Source organism: Perca fluviatilis, chromosome 6 (genome assembly GCF_010015445.1).
Source record: "Perca fluviatilis chromosome 6, GENO_Pfluv_1.0, whole genome shotgun sequence".
In the NCBI taxonomy this organism is placed as follows: domain Eukaryota; kingdom Metazoa; phylum Chordata; class Actinopteri; order Perciformes; family Percidae; genus Perca; species Perca fluviatilis.
Window position 1 is genome coordinate 6,464,572 of NC_053117.1, and position 17,119 is coordinate 6,481,690.

Consider the following 17,119-nt stretch of genomic DNA (forward strand, 5'->3'; position numbering starts at 1 on the left):
GGGTCTCAGACTGTCTCTCTGCTCACTCAGTCGCTTGAGTTGACTTGTGGAGTTGTTGCCTACGAAATTGGAAGTTATAAAACTTTTGGCAGCTAAGATGGCTATGACTAGTAGTAGCTAATATCGCAAGAGGTTTGTGTGTGGCGCTGTTATCATTTTAGATTGAATTGTAGTAGGACTCAACTGATCCGAGTTAATGATACTAGAGACTCGACACGTCTAATCATCTTGTCAGTCATCAGTTCTTGCTTAACTGTATCCAAATAAATCTCTCCAATCAGATGTAAGGAGTGTTGAAAGTTCTGGCTGCAGATAACTTTGCCACTGCTTTAGTCAACTTACTGCTCACATCTCTTCTTTCCATTTTATTGCACACTTCATTGAACCATTATGCCTCTGTGCCACAAACAAAATAAATCCAGAGAGAGAGAGAGATCCATTTTCTAGATTTATTCTGCCCTGCACTATTCTGTCTCTTACTCTCCTGTCTGCTAGCCAAATGCTGTCTGACGCTGCCCGGTCATAAGAGTCAGGTGCTCACTTCTTCTCACTTCTGCCAACTACATCTTTTCCCTCCTCTCAACTGCTCTCCAGTAGTCCAAGCAAACAGCACGCACACACACACACACACACACACACACACACACACACACACACACACACACACACACACACACACACACACACACACACACACACACACACACACAAAGGACAGGTTAACTTGTAATGTGCCTCATATTGTACACCCACACTCACTTGTACGGTAACCCATATTGTATGCTCACAATGACATGAAAGGATACACAATTAGGACTTATTATTTCAGTTTCTATTCAAATGAAATCTAGGAAAATTGGAAATGAGTTTATTTTGATTAGGCTTTTTTCTTTTTAAAAAACAAGCAATAATCTAATAACAGGGGAATATACCGTAATCAACACCTATTTTGCATTAGCGGAGGATAAAAAGCACCTTGTTTACTGTGAACCGTGGTGATAGGGCCCTTTTGCAACAGGAATCACTGCACATTTGATCACGTAAGGAAATCAAATCTAGGTGAGAATCAGTTTAAACCAATCTGTTTTTTTTAAAGCAACACTGCAAAATGTGTGATATTACTGCAATTTGCGAGTGTAATTCATTTTTGTGTGCAATCATAACGATTACATTACTTATGCTCAAAAACTAGTGAGTCAACAATTTTGCTAACACAGCCAAACATCAAGGAAGTGCACGACATAGCAAGCCAGTTAATGTGACTTTCTTGTTCAACATGGAGATGGCCAGCTCGGCGTCTGTCTTGCAGGCTTTTATTTTGCGAAGCTTTCCAGCGGCAGCTTGGTCACTCTCTCCTCTTCTCTTCTTATAGGGCCTTTCACACCTGAAAGTCCGAACCAAGGTCCGGACCGAGGTTCATGTTTTTGCATTTGATCCGGTAAGTTTTGGTTACACACTGCAGTTATGCAAGCGCACCAAAGACCCATACGTGACAAAACTATGTCCTGTTGTCATCACATACAAGTCTCCCCGACAGTTGTAATTGATTGGTTTGTAGACGGGCTTCCCCGTCCTCTCTTATCGTCTCTCTGTGTCGGAGTTACAAGGGTAAGGGTACGAGCGGCCAAAACTGGACCATGGTTCAGTTTGATCCGGACTGAGACTACCTCTTTCGGCCGTTTGGTCCGGACCGTGGTCCGGATTGAGGTTTCTCACCTGTAATTTTGGTTCGGATCAAACTGAAAAGTCCAGACCGAACGAGGTAGGTGTGAAAGCCCCCTTAGCTTCCTCCTTCCTGATGTCCGGTCTGTAAATTACGTGTGACACGAGTGAGTGAGTATGTGACTGAATAATCTGAATTAGCTGCCCTTGAAAACATGCAACCAGCTACAGCTGTTTCCAGTCTCTATGCTGAGATAAGCTAACCGTCTCCTGCTTGTAGCTTCATATTGAGCCTGACATGAGGGTGGTATTAACCTTCCCTCCAGCCTTCTCTTGAAAATGAAAATCTGTACACAAAAACTATGAACCTTAATGACAACTAACATGCTAACAGCATGCTAACAACTAACAGCGTACTTAATATAATACTTGTATATCTAAGTAGCCTACGCTGTTAGTATAAATACATATATGTATTAGAGAGCTGCAGGGGTCAAGCAAGTAAAATCTGTATGCAGCCATGCACACGGACATTTAAACACACACACACACACACACACTCACACTCCCGAGTCCACAGCTCCAGCCCCGCCCATATATCCACATCCCAGGGTGCCATTGTGCGCGGCCACTCAAGCAGGTAATTCACTGACAATGAATAAAATGAGATGTAATTATTTTCAAGCAGTCACTTGTTGAGCCAGGCTGAATGGGCTGAGAAACATGTGTTGCTCCCGGACTCCATTATTGCAACGCTACCATGCATTTTACAGTAGCCAGACAGAGGTTAACGCTTTGCAATCAAATTGTGTGCCAGCATGTGTGTGAGTGTGTTTTCGATTGTCTGGGAGAGGGTGGGTGGTAGAAGAACGGTTAGATGGGAGTGTGTTGGAGTTTGGAGCGGAGGGGGGAAGGGGGATTGGAGGGAGGTGAAAAATAAGCCTCTGGCTATCATCACAGGAAATGGCCTGAGACATCCACTTCTCCGTCTCTCTGCCACCCACCCTCCTCTCGCTGTCTATCTCTCACGCTGTTGCTATCTTTCTTGTCCATTCGACCTTTTTCTCTGCCTCTTGAGCTTTCTTTCCCTCTCCATCCCCTCTTCTTTCCTAAGATAGCCCTCTCATTCCATTCCCATCTCTTTCTCTCTCCAGTTCTCTCGGCAGCCTTTATCTGTTTTCGCTGCTCTTTTCCCTCCCTGTGGCTCTCGTTCTCTTCCTCCATCTCAGTCTTTAGACGTTTCCCTTTCTCCTTCCCTCTACATGTGTTTAAATCTTTCTCTCCTTCTATCTAATTCTCACTCTTATTATCCCCTATTCTATCATTCTCTCTGTCTCTATATCTCCTTTGCTCTCCTCCGGTGTACCAGAACAGGTGGAGGACAAGCTGATAAGTCTCAGTCTGACACTTTCTCACCAGCAGCCATCATTTGCTCTCTGATCCTGTGTTACTTGAAACACACCTTTACCGTTATCCGTGTGCATATATGCTTGTATAATCCCACCAATATGTACGTATGTAGCTGCGTTACAGCCGGGAGAGACATATCCACCGCCTTTGAACTGTTCACACAAATGCAGCTCTGCCTCTCCCACCACACCAAAGGAGCAACTCCAGTCGATTTCATCCATTCCTGTCTTGGTTATTTGCATCCTTTTTTCTCAGCTACGTTCTTTTTTCCCCCTCCATCTTTTTCTCTCTTTTGGCTTAGTTCATTCATTCATCTCAAGGCAGTGCTCGTAAAACCCAACACATAGCCCACACCGAACTCTTGTGCATGTCGCAGGGACATGCACAAGCACACACATCTCATATCTCTTATTGCTTTGACTGGATAAGGTTGAACAGGACCGGAGTCAGATCGTTAAACATATTACCGGCTCCCAGGGGTTCCTGTTTATGCCCGCTCACTCCGGAGCAGATGAGTGGGATTCCAGTAGCTGCCGTGCATTTAACAGATCTCTGCAGCTACAGAGGGCCCCCGTGGACCTCCAGATGCGACAAATGTTCATAGCGCGCCAAACATATTGAAGATATTCAAAAATGTAGGCTGCGGTAAACATGCAGACACACGCTGACATGCAGATGGCCTGTAAACACATGCACAGTCATGTGCAGCACAGAGACATACAAGCGGAGATAGTGAATTATTTCAGCATTAAGGCCTCAATTGTTTAACCATAAGCTAAATCCATGTACATACGTGAGGGAGTGAGAGTGGGTTTGACATATAGATTGCTGTAACTCTCTACTGGCAGAATTCTGCAATGCCACATCCATGGACTCCTTAAAAACCCACCTGTTCAATTGAAGGGGGGGCCGTCAATCCAAGAGTGGGCTTGTGAGATGGCTAGGGTGGCTTCATTTGAAAAGATGTCATACAAACGGTTTGCCAGAGGGGATGTGTTTCTGGAGGGCTCCTAAGAAGCTGTGTGCTGGGGAGAGACGTGTATGATGGGCTTATGGTGTTGTCATTCATATGGTATATGTTATATTTATTGTCTATTTAGATATAGATCTTTATTGTCATTGCATTTATTTACACAGCGAAATTTAGTTGGAGCAATCCCGTTTTCAGCATTAAAATACAATATAAAATATAATATATATGCACACACCTCACTCATGACAACATACACATTACTCATACTATAAATGCACATGGTATAGATAAATACTTAAATATAAAAATAGAAATATAGGGAGCAGTGAATACAAAAGTTATTGCACAGACATTATTGCACAGAGTCCGTTATTGCATTCGGCCCGTGGTGATGGATCGGCGTAAGTTAAGTTTGTGTGTGCATGTGTGTGTGTTTTGTTATTATTGTGTTATGTATGGTCTTGATTATTGTAGTTCCGGGTAGTCGGACTCAATGACCAACCTGATTGGTGGAGTGCTAACCCGGAAATGACGAGCGGGATGAGCGTGACTAAGCCTCTCAAAATCTGACAAAAATCTTTTAAACTGACCTTTGTCGATCTGAAATGAAGACAGATTCAGCAACTGCACGGCCTATTTCTCGCTTAAAATGTTTTCAGAAACACGTTGCGGCGAACTATCTTCGTAAAATATGAGATCGTATTCTGAACGAGCCGCCATTATCATCGGTTGAAAAATCAGTGAGCAGCCAGACCCACGTGACACGTTCGTCCAATCAGCTGCCGGTTTTAATCTTTTGGGTGACAATACAGATTAGCGCCACCCTCTGTTATGGAGACCTATTACACGCTCAAGTCGGCGTCGCTTCGATGTGTTCTGAGGCACTTTTTGGACCTCGGGGAGCCGACTGATCTACTTTCTCAGCATCCTAAAACCTTAGGTAAGTTGTCTAGGAGCAGTTTTATTTACACTGATCAAAGAAATATTTAAATTTTAGAGTTTTTATTTCTGTAAGTCTACTTACAACCCTTTGTGCAGCTGCGTCTAGCTTTACCATGCTTGTAGCCATTTTTCAGTTTTTTCATGAATGTAGCTAGGTAGGTAGGTAGCTAACTATGACGGGAGATAACATGCCCATTCTAAGTCCCGCTTACAAATCTCTGATTGGTCTCTCCTACAGCTGTCAATGCAGGCACCAGACCAATTTGAAGATGTGGGCAGAAACTCACAGGTCTGGAGGCTACCTTTGTAGGAAAAGGCATCGAAAACCGGTTCCAACTTGGAATTTTTTCAAAAATGACCATACCTGCACTACTTGGATCCCCACTTCCATTCCCCTCGATTCGATTAAAAAACAAAAAACGGTGGTCTAACTAAGAACTAAGCGACAAATTCAATCTTCCAAAGTCAGACTTTTTCAGGTATTTGCAAACAAGAGATTTTGTGTTGTCTAAGATGTCCAGCACTTCTATATCAGCAGACACTTCCTTTGTTGATATAGTTCTTTCTTTAAACCCATCTCAAAAGAGACTTGTCTCCGCCTTATATGGCAGGATGTTGGATCTAAGGCACGCCCCTGTGGACAAGATCAAGGCAGCATTGGAGAAAGACCTGGGCTTCTCTTTGTCAGAAGATACATGGAGTTCCGTTCCTAAACCGGTTAATTCCACCTCTCTATGTGCTCGCCACTGCCTTATCCAATACAAAGTGGTTCACAGCGCCAAACTATCTACTATGTACCCTGACGTTAGACCCCTCTGCGTTAAATGTAACATTTCTGAAGCCTCTCTTATTCATATGTATTGGTCATGTCCCAGCCTTAGCAAGTTCTGGATGGAGTTCTTCCAAACATTATCTCAGGTGTTTAACGTCATATTGAAACCAAATCCTCTAATTGCTCTTTTTGGGGGTCACTGAAGAGGAACTTAGATTAACTGCAGATAAACGACGCACTATATCTTTAACCTCTCTTCTGGCCCGGCGAGCAATTCTGCTGAGGTGGAGGGAACCTGCCCCGCCCACTCATACACAATGGCTGACATATTATGTCCTGCCTAAAGCTTGAAAAAAATCTAATTCTCGCTTCAACATTCAAATGCAAGGTTTCAGAAAGCATGGGGACCTTTTTTGAACTCATTCCAGGCTTTATAAATACTTATTAATCAAGCACCATTGTGACAGGCTGATACTGACATATGCTCACTGGCAGTGATTTGGGAGGGAATATTTCTTTTATTGTTGTTGGTTTGATATATGTGGCATACGCTGTTTTTTTTTATTTATCCTTTTCATATAACGTAGTCTTTAACAAATCGACCGCTTTGTACGTTGTTATACTGAAAACTAAATGAAAAGATTTTGATTTAAAAACAAAACAAATAAAAAAAGACAATGGACTCTTCAGAAGAGGTAATTATCTTCACTCGAGTTTCTGCGCGGGAAGGTCACCGGACGCCACAATCTTGTGAACATAGTCATACTGAGAAATCCAGAGAGAGTTGTGTGGAGTTGATAGTCTTAATTATCTTTGTAGCAACTCATTTGGCGACGGCTTGAATGTAACGGACGTTCATTAATATCAAAAAGTTACGCACTAAAGCTTTAATGTTTTGAATGTCGAGTACATTCCCTTTAAACTTTGTGTTTCTCAGCCGATCATACTTGAAAGTATAAGCCTGTTTTTACAGATATAAAATCTAAACTTTTAAGAGCACCAGAAAGCTGTAGATTTTGTAGATCTTTGATTTTGGTGTTGCTTAGTCCCTGTATTAAAAGACCTGTCAATCAATTTGTGAGAATTAGTGTTTTTTCAAAGGATTGCCTTCACAGGAACAAAAAAAAAGTGTGATTAAAAAAGCTACTTTTGCACAGCTTTGTTTCTTTCAATGTGTCAGAGAAAGATTGAGTCAACGTTTTGTGTCATGTTGTTATGCGGCAATGAAAAGGCTTTTCACAGATTTTGATAAAGAACTGTTCTGTGAAAGAATCATGGTAATCTAAAGGGTATTATACAATTGCACTTATACCTAATGGTATGTGTATCATTTGCTCATCTGTGATCTGTATTATCTGTGTCTTATTTCTGTACAGTTATTATAAAAAAGCAATTAGGGTGATTGACGCACATACTGCACTGTAGAGCTCTAATATATCCATGCCTGCCTACGTAGAAACGTGAATATGTATAGACACACACACAAACTCAACTCTGTCAGCGCTGACCGGCCTTGTTACAGTAACGAGTCACATTGCTCACCACACTCAAGTCAGCAGTGCGTTCACATGCTCCTCAGTACAACAAGGCCTCTATGTTGCTCGTCCGTTGGGAGTAGAGGTTCAAAATGTATCCAAAGGGCTCCGGCTGAGACAACAGAGGCCCGTGTTCGCCTGCTGCTGCTCTGCTCCTGGCCTGGTGGAGTGGCGAGCACAGGGGCTGCTGATGGAGAGTTTCAGATTTCAAAAGGATTTTTTTCCCCTCCCTTTTCTACCCAACGGGTTTAGGGCAAATGCAAACACAACACGGGGGAGTAATGCACTGTAATTTGTAAGCGTTCTACGTATTTTTTTTGATGTATGCACCACATTGACTGCTGCTGTATAAGAACGCTGTGGGCCACCTAGGGAGGAGGTCGGGGTGGAAGGGTGGGTCATAAAAACCGTTGTTTGCTTCCCGGGGGGAAACAAAAGATTTTCACCCAGGAAATGTATTTCGTTCCTCGGGAGTGTTTTAATCCAAACCACAATCTCTTTCCTAAACTTAACTAGTCGTTTTGGTGTCTAAACTTAACTGTCGTCACCGCATGACGCTCACTTTTTGTCGCCTAAACTTAATTGTAAACGCCCGGCAGCTCACAGTGCCCTGTACCCAGCTCAAAGTCACCTTTTATCGGGTTAACTGAACTACCAACTGCCACTGATACGGCGACATATCACGGAGCTCTGTAGCTGCCAACCAATAACCTATTCTCGGTTAAACTCAACTACCAAGTGCCGCTGATTCGGCAACATACAGTATTACAGATCTCTGTAAACGTCGTCACGTACCCAGCCGGCGGAAGCCTATTTTTGTAAGATATCATATGAATCAGTGTGCATACTTTTTCGTATCATATTGGATGGACCTGTTCACGAGAATGCTTTGGTGCGTGTGTGCAGTGTGTGTTTATTATAGCATTTGGACCAGAATTTGAACAGTTCACAAAGCGCCCAGTGATTCTGTGTTGTTCTTATCCAGGTCGCATGCTTGTGTTCTCATCCCCACCTGATCCCTCCAGAGTCTGTATGACAGCACAGCGGAGCACTGTGTGTCTCAACACGTGTACTTGTGTGTACACAATATGAAAAAGCGTGTACGAGAGTGGAAAAGAAAAGTCACATGGAGCCGTTATGTCACACAGTCATAGACTCGATTCGTCCCATATGTGCTGTGTTAACCAGGTCTCTGTACTCACTGAGCTATAACAGCAGCCTGCGTCTTTTTTTTTTTTAAACACCAGCACAATGTGTGTCCGTCATGTGGTGAAACTGAGCTAGGTCAGGGGATACCACCCTAGGGAGTGACGGAGGGGGGATTTAAGTTTAGAACCAGGAAGTGTTTTGATGAAAGCTGCAGAGCCTTGGGGGAAGTTTCTCCACCCCTCCTCCTCCATTTTACTTTCCCTGCCAGCTTAAACACATCTGTCCTGGCCTGACCACTTATCCTACTCCCATAGCCCTACAGCTGGAGCCTCCAACCAGCTTTAACAGACAGACTTTAACAGAAATGTTGGAATTTGATTTGATGAAATTGTTTGGAGCATTGGAACAAAACAGTGGTATGTATGAATCGAAAACATTAAACTGATCGGATATGAAAAATGGGATTAGGAGAGTAAAATAGTTTACTCTGAAGCCCGAGCCTGTTGATATGTAAAAGGTGGAAAGCATGGAAACCATGGCAACTGACAGGAAAAGTAATTGACTTCATTACTGCAGATTAGATGCGTCAGATGTTTGTGTTTGTAATGTTGTAGATTCCTCAAGCTAACAGCTTTCAGATAACTAACTGTCTTGCGGAATTCATCTCAGATATTTTTAACTTAGAAGGAGCAACAAGCTGTGGCTTTTAAACTCTTTTTCATACCGTCGTGCATAGGCCGCGCACGCTCAGACGGAAGAGATGTGGCTCCAGCACCACCAAGGATTACTATAGGACAAGATTTCTGCTCACGTTCAAAACATTATGCCCATTCAAAACATATCCCACATGTCTGTGTGCTCTGAGAAGAGAGTAAAGAGAATAAAGTTGTATTAAAAAAATACATAAAATAATCTTAATATTACGAAAGTCGTCATTTGTTTTTTTTTTAAACCCACCAGACTCCTTTTAAAAGAGCAATACTTTTAGCGTGTATGAAGCCAACATATTTTTCCCATGTTAATCGGTAAACTATGAGTTTATTTCAACCAAAACTAGAGTTGTGATGGTTGGAAAAGTGGAAAGATGACCCAAAATTGCTTTTCATAGTTTTATTTTGTTTCTGTCGACTTTGAATGAAGCGTATTTTACGATGCTAAAATTGCTGTTTATTTACATGGAGTCGGGTGGGTTAAAGGACAATTCCGGTGCAAAATGAACCTAGGGGTTAATAACAAATGTGTACCATGTCAACCATTCTCTGCAATATGTTTTCATGCTAATCGAATGTCTATGTAGGTAGAAACAAGCTAGCGCAAACTGGTGATTAGCTTGTAACGCTAGCTTTCGGGGCAGAGGGTAAATCGCTATTTCTACACACTAACAAGGCTCAGAATAGCACCACACTTCCACACTTAACTAATGTAACATGTAAACTGAAGCATTGAGAACAGTGTAAGTATACCGACAGTTTATTGAAAAGATAGTTTATAAAGACAGTAGCGTTCACGTATACAGGCAGGCGCCATCTTGGAAAACAGTCACGATCAGTCGAAACCTGAACGCTGTGTTGACCTACGTTACTGGTTACTGGTTGCACGGCGTTTGTCGTTTGACTTCTTTCTGTCGAGGTGTTATTCTGCCTGTTAATGTTGACTGTTGTCTATTTCCGTACAGGCTGTTCTCATGAACCATTCGTACATATAGCTACGAAAAGTACTGCACTGTAATTCGTAAGCATTCCACATATTTTTTGCTGTATGCACCACATTGACTGCTGCTGTATAAGAATGCTGTGGGCCGCGTAGGGAAGAGATACAGGTGGATGGGTGGGTCATAAAACCCAGCTCTTTTAAGCCGGGGAGCGGAGTTTGCTTCCCGGGGAAGACAAAAGACTTTCACCCAGGAAACGCACACTCATTCCTCAGGAGAGTTTTAATCCAAACCACAATCTTCCTAAACTTAACTAGTTGTTTTGGTGCCTAAACGAAACTGTCGTCGCTACATTTTTGGCGGCTAAACTCAACTGCTACGGACCCTGAAAGCACCGTCATCCGGCGGGGCTCTGTACCTGGCTAACGGTCACCTTTTGTCGGCTAAACTCAGCTACCAACTGCCGCTGATACAAGCGAAAGCTCACGGAGCGCTGTAGCCGGCGTCACGTGACCAGCAATTTATACGACTTGATGTGCTTTAATTTTCATACTGTATCGTACGAACCCGTTAATGAGAATGCGTTGTTCTGTGCCTGCATGCATTCTGTCCTATTAGTGCGTAGTACTATTGAGTTATCAGATGGGTTTGTATTAGACAAATTATACAAACAAATTATACAAATTATACATACGTGCCCTGTTATTTCATGAATTTACCTCCAACTCCATATCAGCCCCCAACTAGCCCCAGCAAGAAAGCATTTCTGCCACCGCCATTGCTCTAATGCAGAGCAACTGAAGGCAGCATAAAACTCGTCTGTAGTGCCTTGTCGTCTATACTAATCATCTCCTACTTCCAAAATTATGCATGCATCTCTGTTGAAAGTGGGACAGGTCCTGCTTTAAAGAGGGCAATTTTACCTTCAAGTGCTCCACATAAACCCTTCCTTCCAGTCATAAATATGATGTACAGTATACCAGCAGCCGAGTTCTTAGGGTTGTAGAAAAAACGACCATACTCGGAGCATCCGCAACATAGAAGATAGCATGCATCAAATGCAATTGATGATAAGTAATAAAATTAGAAAATGACAACTAAAGTAAAAAGTGGGAACATATGGCACTGAAAGAGATTTAAAAAAAAAAAATCCTGTCTTTTTTACTCCCTTAAGGTCACATCTCTGCAGTTCATTTAATTTTCTTTCTATGCACTTAACTTAGAAATACAATATTTTCGCCTGCATTTGAAGGCAGCCTAATTACTGAAGCGGAGCTACCCAGCCCCCACACCCCTCGTTCCACCACCACCTACCCCTCTCAGGGTCTTACTAGGAGGGTTGTTAGAGAGCTGGTTGTGTTTTCTTTGTGCGGCCAGGCCTCGCTATCACATTACTGCACACATGCTGATGCAGCAGCTCCCGCAGCCCCATCATCCCTACCCCGTCCCAGCCTTTCTCACCGAGCCACCCAACAATGGACCGGAGCAAATTACTATTTCAATTTAAGTAATGCCACATTACAGTTTCCAATCGCAGAAATATGTCGTTACTTTTGTTATCACCACTTCTAAATATAAGATTAAAAGTTGAATTATCCAGGGAATACATCCCACCCCCTTAGCAGCCCTGATTAATTTTCATAGAATTAGTCGTCGTCCCCTTGCACATCGCGCTGAGCTCAGATGAGAAAAGTTGGCTTTGCCTGGAGGAAATATTCTCTCAACTATGATTTTTATCAAGGAAAAAGGAGAGGAAGGGAAATTAAGTTAAGTCACAATTGTAGAGGACAAGAGGATGCAAACTGACAATTTTATGGCTGTAACAGCAAGGTAATATAGTGGCGTACAACATTTTTCCAAGGGAGTAATAAGCAAATTAATATAATACTTTTTGAAACGAGTCCAAGAAAGAGTGACTGTACATTACCTGGCACATTAATCATACTCCTCGTTGGCAGTTTGCTCTCTCTCACAGTCAAAGTCTCCAATAACTCTACTCCCTCTCTTACCAAACAGATTTGGCAACCAATGTTCTTGCAATATGTTAACTCAATAAAATTAGGGACTGTACGAAAATGGTTGGAGTGAGGAATGGCGCTGAATCTTAAGCTGCTTCATTCGAACTGCTTGTCAGATGGTCTCATGGTATGTATCCACATAGGCGTTTTTTGAATACAGGGATGTCCCCGCTTCTCAGCATTGGACACTTGTTGGGCTAGCCACTAGCAATTTCTCTTCAATGACCACTGACAAGCAAAGAAAGGCTACACCCTCCTACAACCGCGATGGCTGCATCTGACGCTTCACGTGGGTCTGTCTGCTGACGAATTTCAAAACATGGCGGCTCGTATTTTATGAAAACAGTTCACCAAAATGTGTTTCTGAAAACATTTTATTAGAGAAAAAAGCTGCAGTTGCTGAAAATGTCTTCATTTTAGAGCGACAGCGGTCAGTTTAATAGATTTTCGTGAGTTTTCCAGAGGCGGCGAGTCAAGCTGGATGCCTCTGATTTGCATAAAGTATTCTGGATTCAACTTTATGCGAATGAGGAGCGTGCAACTCGACGCCCCGCTTTTCCGAAGTCCGACGCGACGCTACAAGAATGCACTGCCCGGCTGCTCACATAGACAATGAATGGGAAGCGTGGAAATGACCCTTGCCTGCGGACACGTACCACAACAGCTCTGGAAACCTCCTTCCCCGACACCTTTTCAACCACGGAGTAGTTTGGGCTGTGTCCACCAATCTCTGGAACTTTACGAAACTGACAATGTGACATTCACAGCCACTTCACGCTGTGATTAGCCCACTATGCGAAGGTTAGAAAAGGACAGTTTGGGGGATAATTTAAACAGAGGAACCTAATTACAAAAAAAACTGTTTGTAGTATAACTAAGATTGAAACAATGTTGGATTTGTGACAAGCAGTTTCCCAAGATTCCCAAAAATTTTTGCCACCCTCTGTCATCGCAGACAGGGAAGAGCTCTTTAACTGTCCAAACACATCTGAACTTGACCTTTCCATGAGATAGAGATGATAGTTAACAGGACAGGAAAGCCACCAGGTCTGGTTGGGAACTGTAGCAACAGTGGTTCCCTCTGTAGCACCAGACTGAAGCAATAGAAAGAATCAGTCAGGGTGTTTATTTTTCCTCCCAGCAGAAAAGGCCTTCATTGATGGTTTTGGATATGCTGCCCTTTCGGAGACACAGAGCGGTTTTGACCTGGCCTTTCTTTACTTTTTCCCTCCCTTTCCTCCCCCCATCTCCTCTCTCTCTCTCTCTCTCTCTCTCTCTCACCCAGGAGCTGGAGGGGAGCTTGTAAAGTCAGCAGCCATACGTTGTGTTATAAAAATAATCCAGGTTTTATTGGGATTGCCATGGGAGGGTGGCATAGGGGGGAGTGAGGGTTAAGTGTTACACAGCCCACTTCACCTCTCTACTAGAAAGAAGTGCACTGTTATACACTGTACTGACTGCTCCACACACACACACACACACAAGGAGACACAGGAGCTATTGGAAACAAAAGTGGTGATTTCTTGAAGATAGCACAAAGGTAGGAGTGTTGACGTGTGTGTGTGCGTTTCCGTGTGCATGTGAAGAGGCAGTATGTGTGAATCAGTATGTGGGGGTATTAACAACATGCTGGTATTTAAACTGCTCCTCTAACAATGGGTCTTAAGTCTCAAGCCAGTGCCCACAGTCTGTCTGCTAACGGTACCAGTCCAACCTCTTACCCAGCAGGATGGAGACACTCCTATAGCTCCGGCCCCAGTGCCAGGAAATGCTAAATATCACCAAACAATCCCACAGAGCCCCGTATAAAAGCCACATCTGCCTGTAATCTCATTTTTGCTTTGTGCAGGAGTATCCGATAGAGACTTCCAGAAACTTGACAAGCTCTATTGGCAACAGGGAAGCAGATATGTCTGGTTCAACTCTGGAAACATCACACTCAAGGTGCTTTTGGCTAAAGGTCATTGAATAAATGTGTCTGAGCAAGTTCAAACACTGTCCAAGGCATTTTCAGGGGCGATACAATCACAGCTGCTCGCAGCCAGGCCCACATGCGACACTGGGCTTGAAGGACAAAGGGCTCTAGAATAAATTGATAGATTAGAAAAGGGCACACTCAGTAATTTGTCTTTTGTTTTCCCTATCAGAGGCCTTCAGTGATGCCGTGTTGCCCCGGACAACATTATAAAGCATGAAAGATTGCCTAGCTTATGGGCATTTATGGCAAGTGTAAGTATTTTGAAATGTTTTTCACGGCTGAGTGAGTTGCCCTTTAGGATTGCAAAGATGCCTCAGAAAGGCATTCCTACGCCCAGGCTTCAGAGAATGCAAGATGTGGCGTAAGGCAGTGGGGCTTTGGCAGCCAGAGAGAAGCTCAGTGTCCGTTTGTCATTGTCCAGACGTCTGGGCGGCCACCGGGGTCACAGCAGTGGAAAATACCCTCGCTGGGATGGTTAAGGGTGTGGGAGGTAGAAGCGGCTGTCTCTAGAATTCAAACACCGTCAACCCTTCATATCTGTCTCATCCTTAACAAGATGAACCTAGAAAATTAGCCTGCTGAAATGGGTAGTAGTTACAGTGGCGAAGGGAGCGCCGTGACAGGGATATTTGTCAAGAATTGGATTAAAGCAGATGGCTTTCTGAAACCTCAAACCAGTGTGATTAGATTTTCACCGTTGAACACTGATTGAAGGATGATTGCATTAGATGATAGTGGGTGCGGAAAAATACACACAAAAACAAGATCCATTTGAGCAGTGTGGCAGGATCGTAATCCTCTGCGCCCTGTTGCTTACACATGGATGTTTTTACCCAGCCATTTTGCTTACCGATTAGAAATATGTCTCAGTGTCATCTGAGTGATGTGTACATGTTGTATTTTATTTCATAGGACAGTTGCTACATTTAGGTGTGGCACTAGGGATGGCACTAGGTCCACCACTTCGTTCCAGACTGAAATATCTCAACAAATATTGGATGGATTCCTTTGAAATCTGGTACAGATATCCATGGTGCCCACAGGATCAACCGTAGTGACATTGGTGATTCCCTGACTCTTCCTATAGCGCCACCAGCAGATCAAAGTTCTCACTTATCCAGAGGGAATAGATGGATTGGCCAAACATTTCCCAGGCAATGTATCCTGATGACTTTGGTGACCCCCTGACCCCCACCATGAGGTTTACATTTGTAGTTTTTCAAATTGTCTCGACAACGGTCGGATGGATTGAAATTTGGCATCGGACATTCACGGTCAAAACCAAAGACATTACACTCAGCCTCAATTGTACTTTGTATTTAGTGCTAATTAGCAAATGTTAGCATGCTAACACGCTAAACTAAGATGCTGAACATGGTATACATTACCCACTAAACGTGAGAAACTTTGGGATTGCGAGCCTGCTTATGTTAGAATTCACCAGCCTCACAGCCAGCGGGGTAGACTTGTTTCACATTACCATACCACAAAATGAAGTTTTTTTTTATCTGAATACTGACGGCTTTGCTGCTTCGATTTAATATGTAGTATGAATGTGGGACACAGCTTTAGTCTTGTTTGACCATGCAATGGATAAAAAAATGCGCAGTCACAGAAACACATTCTCAGTGCTGGCTGGGGTTGGTATAGCTCGCTGTATTCTACATTACCAGAAGCTTTCTCCAAGCAAACAAGTGGACACGAATGATGTGCATTCATAACCAACCACCAACAAGCCTGAGGCATTAAATTTTTTCTTTTTTTTAAATGGCTCCATATTGTTAAACCGAGGATGTTTTTTTGTGTTTTTTTATCCAATTGCTGGCCGAACTTTTGGCATCCCAAATGAGAGTATCAAAAATGTGGGCATAACCAGAGGCATTTTTTCAATGCATCTTCCTGCAAAAGAACAGAACAGTGTAGGAGTTAAGCTGCCCATGCATAATTTCTCTCATGTATGCCAGTGTGTTTGCATATGCAGGGCTGCCGAACAAGATTCATCATGCAGACTTTGGAGAGTGATGGAGTGCAGGGGAAGTGAGGGCGCTCGCTGCTGTTTATTATAGTTAGCCAGCCAGGGGCGCAGCACAAGATGGAGAGGGGAGGAGAGATACAGGGGGTCCCAGGGGCCCCAACCCAGCCTCCCTCAGCAGTTTTTCCCACTGCGCTGACAGGCGGCACACTCTCGCTTGAGGACTGGAGAAACCCCGCTTTTACGGCTCGCAGTAGAATTTAATAACCTCCTGAAGCCATTCCCCTTTACATAAGACAGTAAAATAGCATGCTGTTATCCCATCAAGAGAGAAAGAAAGAACAGCAGTGAGGCAATCTATGCAGATATCCAAATTAAGCAGAGATCCAAAACTGATTTATAGCCTTGGCAACTTTGTGAAATTAAATGAAAGAAATTTAGGGCTAAACCAGAGGTTTATCTCTGTCATCTGGCTGATCCATCACCCTGACTTTCAAGAAAATTAAGCTTTCTAGTGTGGGTAAAACACTCTTCTTAACTGAACTACACTGCTTTGATCAAAGCAGAGTCTTTTCTCTCCTTTCTAATCAAACAGCACAATTTCAACTGCAGGTCAGATAGAAAAGATGAGGTATGTTTATGAAGCAGTAATGAAAAGCAATTCTCAGACGATTGATTTTTTTTTATCTCCCCAAAACCGCTCTGATTAAAACCTCACTTGTCGCTTCCCATCGCCCTTTAATGAATATACAAGTTGAATGAAATGATGTTCTGTTGAGCTGTAATTTCCTTCTTCCGTCAGCGGAAGGAGGGAGCTACTCATCATATGGGGCATGCTTTAATACACTCATCTCAATAGATATTAACCACCAGGCGATTGCAGAGGCAATGAAACATTTTTGGGCCATTCATTCTTAGATGAAGACAGGAGACTTCTCCACTTCGTTCCACAAATGTTTACCCGTGAAATTGCAATCGGATGAAATGTGACAGATCAGCAGCGGCTGAAAGCGGTTTTCTGTCAAAAAGCTAACGTTGCGAAAAGACCTTTAGATTG